Raw genomic sequence first — 6,000 nt, 5'->3', positions numbered from 1 at the left:
TTCTGCCTTCCTGGGCCAGGCCTGGCTGGACCCCAGGAGGGCAGAAACCTGTCTGAGGGGTTGGCAGCAGCTGCAGTGAAACCCCGGGAAAGGCAGTTTGGCAGTACCCAGGTCTGTGCTAGAGACTCGGGGATCATGGAATTGTCTCCCCAATGCCAGAATGGCATTGGGGTGAGAATTCCATGATCTTAGACATGTTACATGGCCATGTTCGGAGTTACCATTGTGACGCTATACATAGGTAGTGACCTATGTATAGTGCACGCGTGAATTGGTGTCCCCGCACTCACAAAGTCCGGGGAATTTGCCCTGAACGATGTGGGGGCCCCTTGGCTAGTGCTAGGGTGCCCACACACTAAGGGGCATATTTATGCTCTGTTTGCACCGAATGTACGTCAAAATGTTTGACGCACAATCAGCGCAAACCCTGCCCCATATTTATACTTTGACGTCCGACCCCGCGGGTGTCAAAATTCCACCATGTTCGTCATTTTTTGGAAGGGGGAACCAGCCTTGCGTTAATTATATGCAAGGTAGGCGTTCCCTTCCAAAAAATGACTTTAAGGCCTGTGCCCCTTATTTATACTCTGACGTCATTTTGACGCACAGGAGGGGGCAGGCCTTAAAAAACGGCACACAGCCTGATGGGCGCCGTTTTTTAACGCCGGCGTCAGGGCAGGTGTTAAGGGACCAGTGGGCTCGGAAGAAGCCCAGAGGTGCCCTCCCCTGCCCCCAGGGACACCCCCTGCCACCCTTGCCCACCCCAGGAGGACACCCAAGGATGGAGGGACCCATCCCAGGGAAGGAAAGGTAAGTTTGGATAAGTATTATTTTCCGATTTTTATTTGTGGCATGGGGGGCCTGATTTGGGCCCCCCTACATGCCACTATGCCCAATGACCATGCCCAGGGGACATAAGTCCCCTGGGCATGGCCATTGGGCAAGGGGGCATGACTCATGTCAATGGAGGTTGGGCGTCAAAAAAAATGGCGCAAATCCGGTTTGAGGCCTGAATTTTGCCTCAGACCTGACTTGCATTGTTTTTTGACGCACAACCCCCATTTTCCCATACGCCGGCGCTGCCTGGTGTGAGTCATTTTTTTTTACGCACACCATTCCGCAGCGCCGGCTAACGTCATTCCATTAATAAGGCGCCCGCCTGGCGCGTTGGAATGGCGTTAGCCGGCGGTAAAATTTTTGACGCACAACTGCGTTGGCGCAGTTGTGTGTCAAAAAGTATAAATATGGGCCTAAGTAACTTAGCACCCAACCTTCACCAGGTGAAGGTTAGACATATAGGTGACTTATAAGTTACTTCAGTGCAGTGGTAAATGGCTGTGAAATAACGTGGACTTTATTTTACTCAGGCTGCAGTGGCAGGCCTGTGTGAGAATTGTCAGAGCTCCCTATGGGTGGCAAAAGAAATGCAGTGGCCCATAGGGATCTCCTGGAACCCCAATACCCTGGGTACCTCAGTACCATATACTAGGGAATTATAAGGGTGTTCCACTATGCCAATGTGAATTGGTGAAATTGGTCACTAGCCTGTTAGTGACAATTTAGAAAGCAGAGAGCATAACCACTGATGTTCTGATTAGCAGAGCCTCATTGAGACAGTTAGTCATCACACAGGGAACACATACAGGGCACACTTATGAGCACTGAGGCCCTGGCTGGCAGGGTCCCAGTGACACATACACTAAAACAACATATATACAGTGAAATATGGGGGTAACATGCCAGGCAAGATGGTACTTTCCTACAGTAGCTTCTGCCAAAACAATCACACCCCTTAACCTGTACATCCTTGCAGCTAAATTTAGCGCAGAGGACGCCCCAGGGGTACACCATATTCAACTAAATATGGCGCATCCCTGCGTTGTGAAAATGACTGAGCACAACGATGCCAATTGGGGCGCAGAATCCTGCTCCATCATTTTCCTTTAAATATGGACCTGAATTTTCGTGGACGACCCGATTAAAAAAATATATATATATTTTATAGACCAATGACTTTTATTTTTTATTTTTTTAATAGTTTATTTTATATAAGAATGATTTAGTTTATTTGCCAATATTGAAAACTGTAAACTTTTTGTTGTGTGTGCATATTCTGTAAAGAAACAATACTGAAAACAAAATCGGCGCAAACATACAAAATTCTATTGTATTTTGTAAGTTTGCGCAAAAGCCGATTTGGCTTCAAATAATGAAGCAAATGCGGCGCTGAAAAAGTATAAATATAGGCCTAAATTTTTTGTCGTGTGCTCAAATTTTGTTAAGAAACTATGACCCATATTTATATTTTTTTAGCACCACATTTACAAAAGCGAGGCAAATTTACAAAACATAATAGCTCTTAAAAAATATATTTCAGCGCATATATCAGTCTATATTTGATACATCAAAGTCAGATCTTCATATTTATGAAGACTTTTCCAAAAATTTCTAAATCTTTTCATCGGCCGCCACACGAAGTAAGACCAATTCCAAGACCAGAACAACAATTATACGACAGTACGACTACATGATTCTTATATTTGATAGTCCTATGATTTAGACTTCTGTGACTATTAGTGCGAGAACTGTCCGGTTTGTATATCAGGCGTTGGAGGGATACGGTTGTATGTGTTCTGCAGAGAGCCATTAGATTCAGATCTAATTAACCAGAAGTTAATAGTTTTCTTATTTTGTTAAGGGAGGAGCGTGAATAAATTTACAATGCATTCTGGGTAGGAGGGTGTCCGTTCAGAATCATTCGCCTTGATTGCTGGAAAACGTTACTTTAAGAGCGTCTCTCAAGGCAAAACAAAAAGGAATAGATATTTTACCAGTTTTTGTCTTGCAGCAGTCATACGTTGTCCACTTAGAGCGCGGAGTCTGACTGGACTAAGGTCTCTAGTAGCGTGTAAACACTGCACTGCCTGGGTGGCGTGATTAGGGACATCTACTGACGACCTGTGGTACTGCACCCTCGTGGTAGGTACAGTAGGCTGCCTGGCTGGCGTGATTAGAGTCCTCTGGGGGAGGCCTGTGGTACTGCAACTTCGTAGTGTGTAGCGCGTGCTGCCTGGCTGACGTGATTAGGGACCTATAGTGACAACCTCTGGCACTGCACCCTGGTGTATTGTAAAGATACCGCCAAACCCTGTTGGACCTCTAGTGGTGAACTCAGGTACTGTACCGGAAGTCTCCTGAGGCCTGCCTGGACCGGAAGCTGTTTCCTGAATGCAGCAGCAAGTGCAGGGCTTTGGGTGCTGGGCTTCACCGCACGTTTGATCCTTTGGCCCAGATTTAAGAGTGCCTAGCACCTCCTTGTGCCACATAAGCGTCATTATTTTTATAAACCTCTAAAGTGTCCAACATTGTGCCACTTTGTAACCCTTTGCGCCACATTATGCCTGTTCCAGTCATAATGTATGCAAGGGAAGCGTTCCCCCCGTTAGGGATGCTGCCAAAATTGCACAATGGAATGGAATGGAATTTTTTAACACCTGTAGAGAGCAGGGGTTAAACGGAGGCACACTATTATTTCAATGGGCAAAGTACAATAGCGTAAAAAATGTTGAAACCTAACCTGCGCCATGGTGCCCTGTGTGTTTAATAAGACGCACACATGGGGGCATTTAGTGGGGCGCAAGAAAAGTGACACTGCATTATATCCTGCACCACTTTACGTGTATTTTTTACTTTTACTGTTTCATGGCTAATAGTTACAGTATTAAACAAAGACGGAAAAGTAATGTTACAAATAAATACAAAGGGGCATATTTAAGAAAAATAGCACTGCACATAGTGCAACACCAATTTTTTAGCACCCCCCCAACACCACCCTGTGTGCATGGCGGTAGTTAGGAGACTAGCGTCAACATTTTGGATGCTAGTCCGGCGCTTTGCAGGATTAGCGTCAAGAATTCTAATGCTAATCCTGCAAAGCACTCAGAGGCCCATTGTAATCAATAGAAGCCTCCTTTTAATGCCTGCTCCAGGCGTTAAAAGTTCATAAAAAAATGGCACAAGTAAATCTCTTAGATTTCCTTGCGCCATTTTTGTGGACCCCCTAAGGGGGAATGCCCCCTTTGCATACATTATGCCGGGCGCAGGCATAATGTAGCGCAAAGGGCTACAAAGTGGCACAATGTAATGTATGTCAATTTTGCGTTTTTGACCTCATAACCCCACATTAGCATAAAAAAAATGTTGCTAATGTGGCGTTAGAATGGCGCTAGGGGCTCTTAAATATGCCCCAAGCAATTTTGTTTACAGTCCTATTTAGTATCAGGTCTGGTGCTGTTGTAGATTTAAAACAATAACAGACAGCAGGGAAATGACAAAGTGAACTAGGGCAAGGAGACGGCAGAAATGCTCAATAGCTTGTAAATATGAAGCATTTCTGCTCTCTCCCTTTCATGCCACACAGGGCAGCAACTTCTCTTGGTGCACTGTGTATTCTCCTGCTGGACACATCATACAGCAGCCCCTCCCTAGGGGCCGAGATAACACCCCTCCACACCCATCAAACACAGGCATGACCAGTAAGGTGACCCTGCTGTAGCACTCGTGGCGGCCTGGTGGCAGTGCAGACAAGGCCTATGTTTATGGGTAGAGACACACAAAATACTGCACACTTGCTATACTTATTGGCAATGGCCCTGAATGACTACCTACCCATGTATTTTTCCCCTCGGACCGCGCCCGGCCCTCAGAGGGAGAAATTAATACATTTTATGCTAGTGGCCGGATGGCTGTCTACATCCCTCCTTCAATCTTTTATTAGTTGACGAACAGGTGTTTATCCAATGTGCACAAGGCGCGCAAAGTCTTTCTGCCTCTGACTATAAGCGAGATTTGGCCGAAGGCCATATTGCTGGCTTCTGGATGTGTTTTCATTCCCACTCCCTGCAGAGTTGGCCCCCTGGATCTCCCCAGCCGGGGAGGATAGGGCCCATATTTATACTCTGTTTGTGCCGGATTTGCGTCAGTTTTTTTACGCAAATCCAACACTAACTTAACTTCATATTTATATTTTAACACTAGACATGTCTACCGCCAAAATATTGGAGTTAACGTCATTTTTTGCCTGCGGAAAACTACCTTGCATCAACGAGATGCAAGGTAGGCATTCCCGGGCAAAAAATGCCTCAAAGGCAAAAAATGCCTCAAAGGCCCTAGCGCCTTATTTATCCTCCAGTGCAAACATCACGCACAGGAGGAGGAGGGCCTTAATATTGCCGCTAAGCTTGCTTAGTGCCAATATTTACAGTCTGGGTATGGGCAGGCGTAAGGGGACCTGGAGGCAGATTTCCATGGTCAGAGACCATGGAAATGGCCTACAGGTGCCCTTCCCCGTACCCAGGGACACCCCAACCCACCCCTACCCACTCCAGGAGGTCACCTACAGATGGAGGACCCATCCGAAGGTAAGTCCGGGTAAGTATTTTTTTTTTTTTTTACCAATGCTGCTCGGGGGCCCTCACTTGGGGCCCCCTGCACGGCGCTGGCCCCAATGGCCATGCCCAGGGGACAATGGCGCTACACTGCTTAGAGGCAATTTTTCTGCCTCTAAACAGTGTAGCGACATAATTTGGTGCACAAGCCCCGGTTCCCTCTACGCCACCCCGGCCCTGTTTGAGTCCTTTACAAGGACACTAACAGGGCCTTAGCACCGGCTAGCGTCATTCCATATATCTGGTGTCCGGTCGGCGTCATGGAGTGGCGCTAGCCGGCACTATACTTTTTGCCGCAAACCTGCACTAATGCAGGTTTGCGGAAAAAAGTATAAATCTGCCCCTAGTTGTTCTCTGTTGACACAGGACTTCACTGGGTGTGAGGGCACTGCCACTTCCTTGAGGTGAAGGTATTGCAGAGTTTTCTTCATCCGCTGTGACATCTTCCTCCGAGTCATCTCCTCCAGGGCTCTCTTTTCCTGCCATATTTTTGAACCACAATACATTTCTTACAGCTGAGAGACTTCCTCGTCGACCGTGACCATTGTTCTAT

This window comes from Pleurodeles waltl, chromosome 4_2 (genome assembly GCF_031143425.1).
Source record: "Pleurodeles waltl isolate 20211129_DDA chromosome 4_2, aPleWal1.hap1.20221129, whole genome shotgun sequence".
Lineage (NCBI taxonomy): Eukaryota > Metazoa > Chordata > Amphibia > Caudata > Salamandridae > Pleurodeles > Pleurodeles waltl.
This window is presented reverse-complemented; position numbering follows the sequence as displayed.